Genomic DNA, 14,621 nt, shown 5'->3' with positions numbered 1-14,621 from the left:
TGGTTCAGGTGCTATTTTCAGAACCAGAAGCAGATCTTTTCATTCACAGAAAAAAAGGCACCCACCAAGCAAGTTTGTGCAAAAGCTTCTAGGTCAGTGTCAGGAACCCAGGAGGAACTGTACACTGAAAAGGAATCCATTATATCGGCTGGATGGACGGTCATCTGCTGCAGAAATGGGCAGCGCCAGATTATTTCATTTCCGCTTGACTTGCACGGACTGTTGTTTTCACCAAAAAGTCATGAAAAAGCCAAACGCTGCAGAACGGTAAAAAGTGGGAAACTCTCCTTGGCAGGGACACCATAACTGGCTTTCCCAGGCACAGTGATTCTCCAACTACGCCCTGGAGCCAAGCTTTGAACACCTGCCTATTCCCCACCTCATCCCTCATGCAACGCCATGTCTGTCTGCTTTCTACATTGGACTTTCCTGTGAGCTCTTCTTTGAAGAAATGGTTTCTCTGCCACAATGTCATGTGAAGCAGGGCTTTTCCTGTTATCTCAGGATTTATACTGAGACCCAGAGCTGAGAACTGAGCATTTATTTATGCAGAAATTGCTAAACTAAGGTCAGACTGGCTCAGAAAGCACCTGCTGCTTCCAGCCCATGTAAGAGATTTCACTAGAGAAAAGGCGTTTCTCAGAAAAACAAAAACAAACAAACAAACAAAAAAACACAGCATTGGGGAGCATGGTGGCAAAAAAGAAAAAATAGAGGAAAAAAAGCCGCAAGGAAACAGCTCAGAGAGATCAGAGTGGTTGGCAGAAGAGGGGCACAGCATCTTGGCCCCCCAGCTGCGCACTTGCTGAATTGCAAACTTCATAGGTCTGCCTTGCGCTGTTCGGGAAAAGAGCGTGAGAGATTTATGAGAACTCCAGTCTGCTCTATTAATTGCATCGTTCCAGAGTCCATGCAGATGGTGCCCCCTGGAAGTGTGCAATGAACACAGCCCTGGGAAAATCAGACACAGGTTCCCACAGTTTGGCATACAATGGCTGGTTGAACACAGAGGACAGCAGTGGCGTGGCCTACTCCTCCCAAGCTTGGCAGCACCGAGACGCATAATGATTTCTCACGGGCCAAATGGAGACAGAGGTGGGGGGAGGCGATAGCTAGCTTAGAGCCTTCATGAAAAGGCCTTCCCCCAAGAAGTCAGTCTATTGAGCAAAAAAGGCCCAGAGTGTGCTCAAGCAGAGCCTGAAGGGGCTTTAGAAGGTCCCAGCCAGGGAGGGCACCACGCCTGCAGTGGGAAAGTGTAGAGATCTTTGCGGGGCGGGGTGGGGGGGGGGGGGTAGTGTCAAGAACTTACAAAATCTCCTGAATGCCTGTAAGGCTAGAGAGGACCATGAAGGACGGCAGCTCAAGTGGAACATTCTGGCCTTCTCTTCATCCCTCTCCCTGCCACCTGACTCTGGAGGAGCCAGAAGTTGCAAAGCAAGCAGGGAAGGAGTTTGGATCCGGAGAGAAAGAGAACAAACAAGCCCCGCCCCCGGCCTTTCCACTTCTGGACTGTGGTGTCTCAGGCCCAGCCTGACCTACAGGGAAAGGAGAACTTTGAAGTAGACCAGAGGTTGGTATGTGGGTTTATATTAAACTGTACTTTAGAATACTTGAAATTAATTATTTCTATTTTTGTTTTTATTTTACTTGAAAAATGCCTGGAAAAGCTGTAGGGTATTTCTGGGATATGATCCAAGGTTGGCCTACCAGAACAAATGTGAAAGTCTCATTTGTGACTCACATTGAAGAGAAATAAAGCCATATTCTGTTTGCATCCCCCCCCCAAAAAAAAAGTCCAGCCCACTTAACCAATTACATGACATTACTCCCCCCCCCCCAAAAAAAAAGGAAAGAAAGAAAGAAAAAAATGCTTCCAGCATCCCCATGTCCACTGTCCAAACCACCCCAATTCCTTGGTGCTTCAGGAACCTCCCAAATACTATCCTGCTTCCATTCTCATCCCTCCCCTCTCCCTGCCCCATGCACTCTCTCACCCCCAGCCCTCTTGGGGCAACAGCTGTGTACAGAGACGCCCATCAGACCGAATCTCTGCCCTCAAGCCGGGCTTCACTAGCCTTCCTTCCCTCCGAGGTTCCAGGAGTGAAGCACATGACTCGAGCTAAGCCAGTACCCTCATTGGCTCCCCAACTCCCACTCTGATTGGCTAAAGGATGAGTAGCCGACCTTAGACCAGCCAATGAGGACCAAGAGAATTTAACTGCAAGACTCTCGTCGGAGCCCTGGAGAATGCAGCTTTTCTCTGTCCTGAAGGATGTGAGTCTGGACCGATAAAGCCCTGGGGCCACTGGCAGCCATCCTAGAATCACCGGGCAGGAGAGCAACGCCGAATAGGCGAACGGAGAAATACCCAATCCTGGAAGCATCATCAGAGCCCTAGATGGAGCTCTGCCTGGACTGCCGAGTTGGGAGAATCAAAACTCCCCTTTCGGGCTGGAGCCCAGCTGAGCCAGGTTTTCTGTCATCTGCCGCAGAAACCGTCCCAACCAGCACATCAGCTGACCCAGCCACTGTGTTTATGCCCATTAGGCTCATGTCTCACTCAGCCCAGACTTACAAATGGCCTCACGGGGCTACGTGGCAGAGGCCCGAAGAGGTTCCCCTTGGTCTTCAGAACACAAATTCCGGCAGCGTCATTGACGTTTGGTTCAATTACTGACCTGAACACGTACGAGCTTCCTCTTTCTCCGCCTAAATTTAACATTCAACTTCAAGGAAACTGCAACTTCAAGGAAACCTTCCCCTGTTGGTGTCTTAACAATGTTCTACCTTTAGAAAACATTGAATTCAAGTACAATCCCCATTGATACCCTGAAGTAGGCCATACATTTCTCACTCTGCTTTCATTAATACTCTGACTCGGAATACTCTAATTCTCTTCAATGTATTTCTCATCTTCTTCATCGTCTGTTTGTTCTTATATTAAAAAATCCAAGAAGACAGGGAACAAGCCTCTTAGCAGGACACCTCACACAAGGCAAAGAGTAGTTAGGAGCTTAATAAATGCTTACTGTTGACAGAGACATGATGACAAGGATGAGAGAGGTTGTGTGACATGCATCATTAGAAAGATAACTGTTCTCACCACTTAGAGGACATACTTCCTCCAAATTAATAAAAATCTACTTAGTTCATTTAACCTATGAGAAAAATCAGAAAGGTTTACGTGATCAACTTAGAACGCTTCCTAGTTCCCACATCTGAATAGCTACCTTTGGTGTTTGAAAGCTTGGACCCTTAGAATATATAAAATTCTTCTGGTCTTTTTGATAGCTCTAAGCAAACTTACATAGTGATTCTAAATAATGAAGCAAACATTTTACATTTCCTTGAGATACATACGGGGTCAAAATCTAAAAGGAATCCATTGAAAGCAGAACATTCCCCACAGATATTAGTCACATAATTAAAATTATTCATCAGCTCCCAGCTATAGACTGTGAGCTCACCCCTACAGCAAGTGGCTCTTGGGATCATGGGCTTTATTAAAATACCCATTACTGATTTCTGGAATCTCAGCTATAACAGCACTTCTGTTCTGCGGGAGGTCTGATTAGAGTAAAGTAAGAAATTCTTGAACCTCAGCACTTAAGCCATCCGGCTGTCAGGTGCTTCCCTGGGTCTGGAAGGCATCTTCCTCCTCCCAATCTTGTGCGGTCCATGTACCTGGGCTACAGCACACCGGGACGTGACTTAAAATGTTGGTGGAATTCTGCTTACTGGCCCTAATTTGGGATTCTGATGCTACTACATGTAATTGTCCGTGTACTGCTCTGACTCTGGTTTGCTTCTGGGACCTCTGATGATTGGACACAAAGTCCCTGCCCATTGTGAGAATGTGGGATGTCCTGCAGGATGTTGAAAATGGAGTAGACTTTGATGATCCATGGACCCAAGCTGAATCCTGCTTCTGTCACTTAACTAATTGTATGATGCCAGGCAAGTTATTTACCTTCTCTGAGCCCCAGGTTCACACATACAACAAAGGTGATAATGATGCTCCATGAATACTTATCTTGCAGGGTTGCTTTTTTTTTTTTTAAGTGACTTACTTGACTCAAAACCACTATAAGGTATCACCTCACACTGTTAGAATGTCTGTTACCAAAAAGACAGCAGATTACAAATGCTATTGAGGCTGTGGAGAGAAGGGAACCCTTGTGCACAGCTGGTGGGAGTGTAAATTGGTGGAGCCACCTTGGAAAACAGTCTGGATATTCCTCAAGAAAGTAAAAATGGAACTACTATATGACCCAGCAATCCCACCCACCTCTGGGTGTATCTCCAAAGGAAATGAAATCACTATCTTGAACAGATATCTGTACTCTCATGTTCACTGCAGCATTATTCACAATAGCCATGGTATGGAAACCATCCATGTGCCCATCAAAGGATAAATGTGGTTTATAGATATACAAGTATATAGATACACATACAACATGATACAATTCAGCCTTTAAAAAGAAGCATATTCTGCCATTTGCAACAACGTGGATGTAACTGGAAAGGATTATGCTAAGTGAAATAAGCCAGAGTAAGAGAAATAGTGCATGGTATCACTTATCTGTGCAATCTTTTTTTTAAAACGCCAGACTCAAAACAGAAAGGTAGTTGTTGGAGGAAACGTTGGAGGAGATAGGCAGACACTAGCAAAAGGCTATAAGATAAATTAGGTCTGAGGATCTAATGGAAAACATGGTGACTGCAGTCGATCGTATTATATTGCACAGTTGAAATTTACTAAGAAAGTAGAACTTAAGTGTTCTTACAAAAAAAAAATACATGTGAGATGATGGATGTTGCAATTAAGTCAGGAGTGGAAATCTTTTCATAATGAATACGAATGTCAAATCACCAGGTTGTACACTTTAAATATATTTATGATTTAAATATATTCCTATTTTATTTGTCAGTTATGATTAACAAAGTTCAATAAAGCTGGCAAATGGTGTTTTTGAAATGGGCAGTAGTAAGGCACTCAATAAATGGATGGTCCCTTCATTGTAACTTCGTTGCTCACTTTATCACCAGGTCCTCACTCTGACGCTACTCTCCTGTCTCCCATGCTACAGCCCTGCTGCCATTCATTTCTCATCCCTCCTACTCCGCTCTGCTGTCTGGCAGAGTCACACTGCCTGAATTTATGTGCAGACCAGAGAGGGAGGGAAGATGCAGAGACGTGAGGCTTTAGAGAATTTCTGTCCTCCCTACTGTTACTGCCTATAAAGCCTGAACGTGTTGGCTCTCAGTCTGCCTTCTGACTAACTTTTCTCCTACTCTGGACATCTGGGCATCCAAGATCTGGCATCCTTGGACCAACCTCTGTGCCTAAAACTAGAGGCTTAACATTGGTACTGAACCCAATATGGGGCCATACTGTGGGTCAAAGCATGGTACCAGTAATAGTATTGTGCACATATTTCCTATAAAATACAATCCATCATCAGTTACAAAATGCATCACTATTTTACGTACTCTCATAAAATTAATATTGCCAACTGAACAGCTACGTATCATTGGTTGTAAGACACATTCTGATCAGACATGTAATGAGAATAATGCATCTTACAATTAATGTAGTCCAATACAACATTTCCCTTGCAGAAACAGCTAAAAGTACATGTTTCTTATCCTTATTTACAAGAGTCCTGCACAGAGCCTGTCAGACAGGAAAGAAATATTTGTTAAAGAAAGTAATATACACGTGAATGGATGTATTCCCTTGTGGCCACATTATAACAATGTTCTGCCATTTAAAAAGAAAATTTGATACAAGAGGAAAATCATGCTAAAATTTAAATATATCATTTCACCAAACCTTCCACTTAAATTCATTTAAAAGAATAAACTCCACTCTGAAGATTTTGTACATGTGTTGCCTCCTTAGCAAAATGGAAACCCAGATACAGTAATAGATTCCAAAAGTTTAGTGTCTACCTGATAGCCAGTCTTCAGGTAGACATTACCTTTAAGTGTGTAGTATCTGGGACCAGAAAATGCAAGGTGTCACTTCAGAAACATCTGGAAGCATCCTCAGGGCACACTTTGGGATTCTATTGGCTAAGGCACTGCCTTGGCGTCTTTGATAACTGGGAACATGGATGCACCTAACAGAGCCTTCTCCCTTCTACTGTACCTCAAAATTGGCTATAGATGTGCTGGAACTCAACAATCTCTATGTGGTGATAGGGATGCAGACGAGTGAGTCACAGTCTCCAAAGAAGTTCCCATTAGAAGAATTCGCCTCCACTTCCTGCCCAGAGCGGCTCCAAAGAGCTGCTTGGCCCTCTTCATTGCAATTAAAAATCAGTGCATTTCACCTCAGATACTACAGAGTTAGGCATTATATAAAACAGATAGATAAAAGAACAAGAACTACATGAACAGAGATGAAATGAAAATAGATGGATCTTGGAAATTCACAAATGTAGACGGTGCTCCAGGAAAATGTGGGGGCACAGGTGCCACCGGCAACAGAGGACCATCTTTCTCTTTGCTCTGAAGTGGCAAGCCCCATTTCAGACCCTCCTCTTTTTAAGCCTTTGTCTGCTCTTTGCTGTAAAGTATTCACATGAGATTCCTCTCTGTGTAGAAGCCAAACTGCATCCACAGCTACTGGATGTCAAGTCCATGTCAAGTGGAAAACGAGGAGTCAGAATAGAAGAATCCTGTTATGTAAGCATCCCTCCATAGAGGGACATAGCAGGGGAAAGGACTCTGGATAAAAACAAGTCACTCAAATGACTTTTCACAGTATACTGTAGGCCAATTTCCTAGGACATGGTATCTTGCACATGTCAAGAACAATAATGTCCATTTTCAGTGCCACCTAAATGCCCCTTGAGCATGCAAGCCCACATGGAAATTATATAGCTAATTATCTTTGTATATACTTAGAGACAAAATAAAAGAAATTAACAGAGCCGGGACTGCTTCTGTTCTTTCCCAGCAAAGAATTACTTGTAAGATGCCTCCTCACCCTCACCCACATATACTAGAACTACAATCTTTAACTCATTTCCCCTACATGCAATCAACATTCCCCAGTATTCCATACCTCCTGGAGGACACCACTCTCCTCCTTGTGATTTAAGAGAGAGGACTGACTCCACTGCACTGGTGGCTGGTCGCTGCCCCACACCTCTGCACTGATCCTCTGTTCAGATCTTTCTTCATCACTCCCTCATTGGTCCCTCTAGCCAAGACCTCTGTCATGTGACCACTCAGGATCTCGTTATTTGTCACCCAGATTACCCTGATGGTCCCCAGCTTGTTGTTCTTCCTTCTCCTCATCCCCTGGATGTGGACTCATACCCATTAGTGGTTTCATAAAGTGCAACACATCTCATGTCATAGTCGTCAAGGTCTCTTGATTGCCTCCAGAAATAAATCCACACTCAGCCCAGACTCTAGGGTGCCCACAAGACCCCCACCTTCTTTTCCACCTTCATCTCCCCACATCCCCACAGAACAACTGAAGACTTGCTCTTCTTCCAAACAAGGGCTTCTGTTTCCCTCTTTGGTGCCTTGTGGATGCCCTTCCCTCTGCTGGACACTCTCCATCCCTGCCTTTTACATCATTTCATCCTTCAAAGTCCATCTGAAATGCCAGATCTTCCAGAAAGCCTTCCACTGTCCCCAGAGCTAGCTATGAACTCATCCTCTCTCCTAAACCCTGAGCATTCACTCACTGCATCTCTCTCTTGAGGTCCTCATCCCATTCTGCTCCCCACCCTCCCACCAACCCCAACCACTTCACCCTTCATTTTCTGCTATATCCCTCACTCCAACACTGTACACTCCTTCATGTCTGCAAAAGCATCATGGAGTCTACGGCAAGAACTTACTGAAGTGAACTGGAATTAAGGAGGGCTTACCAGCCCAATACCGTAGATGAAGTTTACTCCGCTGCCCAGGACAGAGCTGCTGTTCAATGACATAATGAGAGCTGCTCCAACAGCTGGAACTGGCTTCATCTAGCCTACATCTCACCTTCTTACTGGTATGCCATTCTCTGGCTGCTTTGCTCCAAATCCGTGAAGAGCCAAGACTGCATATACTTCCTATTTTCATCTCCTCTGGCACAGCGGTTTGCACATGGTAAATATCTAACGAATGCAGCCGAACCCATTTACTCAATTCATCATGTCACAACCAGAAAGTTGTAACAGAGCTCTGAGTGTTCCCAAGAGTGTAGTACAGGACCCATTGGTGGTACACAAGGTGGCATTAGGTGACATGTAGATGAAACATTTTTTAAAGGCCATGGGTTTATTTTAATGAGCACTAGGCAAAACAGAAGTAGTGCAGAATACCTAGGATTTAATAGATACCATTGCTTAGGGTAAGGATAATTATTTCAGTTTTAAAATAAGGGGTCAATTTAAAGAAAAATAGGAACTAAACAATGATAGATATTGCTTAAGCAAAGCTAAATTTATTTAAGTTTTTAAAAGTTAAATCAACTTTAAAAAAGCAAATTAAGTAAATAGTGTTATGGGTGTATTTAAATATGGCCACAAACATTTTAAAGCGAAGGTGACATAGGAAAGGCTGAAGTTTAGAAACCTTGCCCTAACTAGTATTTCCAGTTGAATCTGGTATGCTCCCAAAAGCCCGACACCTAGTGCAAGATTTATCCTTTTATAAACCTCTTCATGTCACATCAGGTCTGGGAAACCCCAGTAGCTCCCCACAACCAGCCACATCTCACTTCTTCCACGGACGGTTCTTATTTCTCTAATCCTCTTTCCAAGCCCTCCTCTGATTCCTGGGCAGGAAGACTCCACCCATTCTGCCCCTTTGGCAAATCATGCAAATGGGCACAGCTTGCCTATGCCTAAACCATTCTCCCTCCTCTTTCCTTTCACCAGTCCAGGCACATTCCTGCCCCTGAATAATGGAAGTTCAAAACCATCCACTCCTTCCATTTCTTATTCCAATCCATCTTACATGCACATTCTTCATCCACGCCATTAACAGGTTTTACCTACGACCTTGCTTTCACCCACAGGCATGTTTCAGCACCCTGATCAGAATGTGAACTCAGCAAGAACTCAGCAAGGGCAGAGACTCTATCCTTGATGTTGTGTGAAGTCTCCATCAGCCTGCGAGTGTGCTGAGCACATGTCTCACAATGGAATAAACCAAAACCCACACATCCAGAAGGCATCTAACACCGGGTGCTCTAGTAGCATGTCAAACATGAGCTTGGTTCCAGATAGTTCACCCACAGCAAATGGAAGTCTTACTGCACTCATCCCAAAGACCAAGCTTTAACACTTTTTTCTGCATAATGAACCTGGACTTATCATTAGGGTCTATTATCTATTTATCAGGGTCTATTAATAAAAAAAATCGGGGCACCCAGGTGGCTCAGTCATTAAGTGTCTGCCTTCAGCTCAGGTCATCATTCCAGGGTCCTGGGATGGAGCCCCACATTGGGCTCCCTGCTCTGTGGGGGAGCCTGCTTCTCCCTCTCCCATTCCCCCTGCTTCTGTTCCCTCTCTCACTGTGTCTCTTTCTGTCAAATAAATAAATAAAATCTTTTTTTTTTAATCACTGAATCTGGGTTCAATGCTAATACTTTTACAGAACTCATCTATCCCAGGTCACCTGGGTGGCTCAGTTGGTCAGGCATCAAACTATTAATCTCAGCTCAGGTCTTGATCTCGGGGTCATGAGTTCAAGCCCTGCATTGGGCTCCACACTGGGCATGGAGCCTACTTTACAAAAAAAAAAAAAAAAAAAAACCTCACCTTCAAAAGATTTGATGGAATACAAAATTCAGAAGGCTTTTGGTCTCAAAATTAATTTCACTTATGATTTCAAAATAAATAAGAAATCACCTATCTTACATTATACTTCTCTTTCTTGATCTGTTAAGATGTAATTCAGTATTTCAGTCATCATCTGAGGAAATATAGTCCAGTTGTTCATAAACATGGACTTTGGTTTTACTCAGACCTGGGTTAGACACTCAACTGTACCATATGCCAGCTCCAGGACCTTGATGAAATCCATTTATTCACACAGTAAACATTAATTGGAAGCTGTGGTGTGCCAGGCACTATGCCTGAGCTCCCTAAGCCTCGATGTTCTACTGTGTAAAATGGGAATGATGACATTCCCTGCCAACAGACACACTGCCAGGATTAAATAAGATAATGTATGCAAAATGCCTGCCCCTCTGCCAGCTCGGTGTTAACAAATAGTAACAATACACATTAGTTACCACTGTCCTCACCACACCCTCATTGTCGTGATTTTCTCCAGTCTTTGTAGACGATCTAACATTGCCAGTGAGGGTCCCCTTCTTAAAACTCTTTCCTCCCTTGACTTCATGGAAATGTCATCTTAGTGTTTTAAATTTATTAATTTAGTTTTAGCTTACTAAATTAATAGACAGAAAACATTCTCAGTGAGTGACAGGCATGATTCAGACAATGACAACAGAGTGCTGACAGAGGGTGACCTGCTCAAGTGGGTGGACAGACAAGCATCTCTAAGGAGTTGACATTTGGAGGGAGGTGTCAGAGGTGAGGAGGAACAAGTCACATGAAGATCTGATGGGAGAGAATTTCAGGAGAAATAAAGGTCCTACAGAGGCCCAGGGATAAGAAGGGACTGGTTTATTCAAGGAACAGAAATAAGCCTAGGGGCGCCTGGGTGATTCAGTTGGTCAAGGATCTGACTTTGGCTCAGGTCATGATCTCAGGGCCTGGGATTGAGCCACTCACTGGACTCCCCACTTGGAGGGGCATCTGCTCCTCCCTCTACCCCTCCCCCTGCTTGCATGTGCGCGGGCTCTCTCTCACTTTTTTTTCTCTCTCAAATAAATAAAATCTAAAATAAAGAAAGAAAGAGGGGCGCCTGGGTGGCTCAGTGGGTTAAAGCCTCTGCCTTCGGCTCAGGTCATGATCTCAGGGTCCTGGGATCAAGCCCCACATCGGGCTCTCTGCTCAGCAGAGGGCTTGCTTCCCCCACCCCCCGCCTGCCTCTCTGCCTACTTGTGATCTCTGTCTGTCAAATAAATAAATAAAATCTTTAAAAAAAAATGAATTTGGTGTGGGCAGGTGGGAGCATTCAGCTAAATTGGGGCGATTTGTTTAAAAGAGAAAGAAAGAAAGAAAGAAAGAAAGAAAGAAAGAAAGAAAGAAAGAAAGAAAGAAAGAAAGAAAGAAACCTAGGATGGACTAGAATATAGATGAGGTTTGGAGAGGAAGTAAGCAACACCCTTCACACGGGGTTTTGCAAGCGAGCATCAGAAGCTCGGAGTTCATGCCAAGGGGACAGGGGTACCATTCGAGAATTGTAAGTGTGGGTATGATAGGATCTGATTTACACATTTAAAGATCATTTTGGTTGCCCTGTGGGGAATGGATTATGGAGAACAGGAGGGAAAGCAATAAAAAGGCTATGTCAGCCCTCCAGCTAAGAAGATACATCGGACTAGAGTGGCAGGAACACATCCTGGGTATGTTTTAGAGGTCACAGTTGGCGTGACTTCTTGATGAATGGATGAGAAATGTTAAGGGGCAGAAAAGAAAGGACTCACCCATGTATCATGCCTAGATTTTTGTTCCAGCAACTATATCCATCCATGGTGGTTTCATTTATTGAGAAGAGGAAATCTTGGGGAGGAGTAGGTTTGGAATGGGAGTCCACAGTCCTATTTCAATCTTTGGAGCTGGAGTGGGCCATTAGACAGGTCAAGTCAAGGGGGCAGGTGGATGTGCAAATTTGGAGACACACACTTGGGAGGTACTAGGGCTGCTGACATCACCTAGGGAGAACCACAGACAGAGACCAGAGAGACAAGTCCAAGTGCTTGGGCATGCTGCCATTTGGAAGGAGAGCACCAGAGAAGGAGCCAACAGGAGTGTGAGGTGCATGACAATTGAAGAAAAACCCCCCAGGAAATAATGTCACAGAGCAAGCGATAGAAGTGAAATGCTTTAAGAAGGAAGAAGCCGTCAACTGTTTGAAAGGCCACAGGGTGTCAAGGAAGATGCGGCAGGTGCTGCCTGGGGCCTTTACTTTAGCCGCTCTCCCCACCTTGCTAACACAACCAATTTCATGCATATGTTGGTTAAATGGCAACATGTTTAAAGAATGTGGGTCCCAGTCACAAGTTCAGGTAGTAATTCTTAATTGGTCCAAGCCAATAAGGATAATACCATTCCCTTTTAACACTGATTTGTTTAGGGGTTGTTGTAAGATGTATGTTGTAGGGCTCCTGTGGGGGTGGGGAAGTCCTCCCTGGTGAAGAGAGAAATGTAATGAAAAGCCCCATTCCCTTCCCTCCCTGTGTTTAGACGACATAATGCTTGCTGGAGCTTCTGCAGCCCTCTTCCCACCATTCAGGGAGCATTTGCCAAAGTGATGAAAGGGGGCACAGCGGAAAGCTACACAAACCTGGGTCCTCGATGGCATTCCAAAACAGTTAAGCCAACAATGGTACCCCCTGTTCAGTGAGAAAATAACTAGCTTAACAATAAACATCCTTGCTGTCTAAGCTTCTTTGAATGGGACACTCAGTCACATGCAGCTAAAGCATCCTAACGGATACTTAAGATACAAGAACAGAAAGGGGAGCAAACGGTCACTGGTGACCCCAGTCAGAGCAGCCCCTGTGAAGAGGTGGTGGCTTAAAAAGGAGATGGGGTGGGAAAGTGGAGACCACGACTCCAGACAACTCTTCCCAGCCATTTGGCTGTGAAGGGCATAAAGGAATTAGCTGGTGGCCACAGGGGATGTGGAACGAGGGGATGCTGGAAGATACTGAAATGAGTTCACACACTAGTGGGAAGATTCAAGTAGAGGGGAAGGGGGTAATGGTTTGGGTGAAGGGAGGAGGCCAAAAAAGCATAAGTGGTGGGGTCCCGGCATTCATGGATGGAGCAGATGCACGAATCCACAGGAATAAAGGTAGGGCGGGGGGTACAGATGTAGGCAGTCTGTCAGAGCTGGGGTGGGGGGAAGTGAGGTTGTTCTGACCAATAACTTCCTTTTTTCTGAGTGCTGTAGGAAAAGCTCAAAATGTCTCTCAAGGCCGATCTGAAACTCCCCGCCCCCACACTGAGAATTCCATCCTGAGTTACTCTCAATTCCTTCCTCCATATTCCCACAGAACTGTCTCTCTCTTCTGGAGTATGTATTCGTCTAGTGTTACAGCTTTAATCACCCATGCCACCAGAACAGAAACTCCTTAAGGGCAAGGAACATCTGGGACACCTGGGTAGCACAGTCAGTTAAGCATCTGACTCGGTTTCGGCTCAGGTCATGATCTCAGGGTCCTGGGATCGAGCCCCACATTGGGCTCCACAGTCCACTTGAGATTCTCTCTTTCTCTCTCTGCTCCTTCCGCTCATGCTGTCTCTCTTTTTAAGATAAATAAAATCTTTTTAAAAAGGGGGGTGCAAAGAACATCTAATGGACATCTCAGAACCCATCACAGAGCCCGGCACACGTGTCTAATAAATATACTGAATTGAAATAAAGACTTCACATGCGAAGTGAAAAGACAATAGGCCCTTATTCACAGACTCCACATATGCAAATTCTCCTACTCACTAAAATTCACTTGTAACCCAGAAACAATACTCACAGGACTTTCGCAGTCACTTTTGGACACGTGCAGAGCAGCAAAACATTTCAGTCATCCAACACGCGCGCTCCCAGCTGCGGTCGAACAAAGCCACACTCTGCCTTCCTGTTGTGGCTCTGGTACTGTAAGCAAGTGTCCTTTTCGTGGTCTATTTAGTGCCATGTTTTTCACATATTTTTGCTTTTTGCCGGTCATTTCATTGCTTAAAATAACACTCAAGCATAGTGCTGAAGTGCTTTCTAGTGCCCCTAAGTGCCCGGTTGTGATTGCCTTATGGAGAAAATATGTGCGCCAGGTAAGCCTCCAACAGGAACAAGTTACAGTGTTGTTGCCACGGGGTCAATGTTAATGAATCGACAATATTTATTAAATGAAATGGCTTTAAACAGAAACACACATAAAACGAGGCTATGTAAGCGACCAGTGGATGAAAATGTGGTGACCGGAGGCTCTCAGGAACCTAACCCTGTCTGTCCCCTAGAAGCAATTGTTCCATATTGACTAACTCAGTATTCGCAGAGACTTTATAGAACATAGCCTCTGCAAATAATAAGAATCAACTGTACTCCATTTTGCCCTCTTCCAAGAAGGAGAATTATGGAAACAGAATGGTTTGATGAGGCTGAGATGAGTCTCATCAAGCCTTAACCTCTCTTTTCATGCTTTATGGATTACTCATCAGCACCAGGATTCGTGCTAAAGATGTCTTGAAGAAAAAGCTGCTGATTAGCTGTAAATTGTATCCCCTGAGAGCCACTAGCCTGCCTGGGGGAGGGCGGGGCATCTTGGGACACTGTGCCCTATCCTGTCAAAGCTAGTGGGGTGTGGAATAAGGCAGAGAAGCAAGGGAAGGGTGAAGCTTTACCATATGTCTTAACATGGTTTCCCCCAGAAGCAGATCCTAAGATAAGGACTTTAGCACAGTAGTTATTTGGGAGGTGAAGAAAGCACTGGCAGGAGGGGTGGAAAAGAGAAAGGAGATTGGAAGACAGCC

At 44.6% G+C, this 14,621-nt stretch overlaps 1 protein-coding gene across 3 annotated transcripts in view; it reads right to left on the bottom strand.

The window, feature by feature from the left end:
- Positions 1 to 14,621, bottom strand: part of KCNK10 (potassium two pore domain channel subfamily K member 10) — a 129,046-nt gene that overhangs the window by 92,163 nt on the left and 22,262 nt on the right. Inside the window, exon 1 of one of the 3 annotated variants that reach the window (XM_047738870.1) lies at positions 1,310 to 1,369. The exons of the other annotated variants lie outside the window; for them this stretch is intronic. The gene's annotated coding sequence lies outside the window, so the exon portion shown is untranslated. Of the gene's footprint in view, positions 1 to 1,309; positions 1,370 to 14,621 lie in introns of those variants that run through there. 3 annotated transcript variants of the gene reach the window in all.

This window comes from Lutra lutra, chromosome 7, assembly GCF_902655055.1.
Source record: "Lutra lutra chromosome 7, mLutLut1.2, whole genome shotgun sequence".
NCBI lineage: Eukaryota > Metazoa > Chordata > Mammalia > Carnivora > Mustelidae > Lutra > Lutra lutra.
This window is presented reverse-complemented; position numbering and strand designations above follow the sequence as displayed.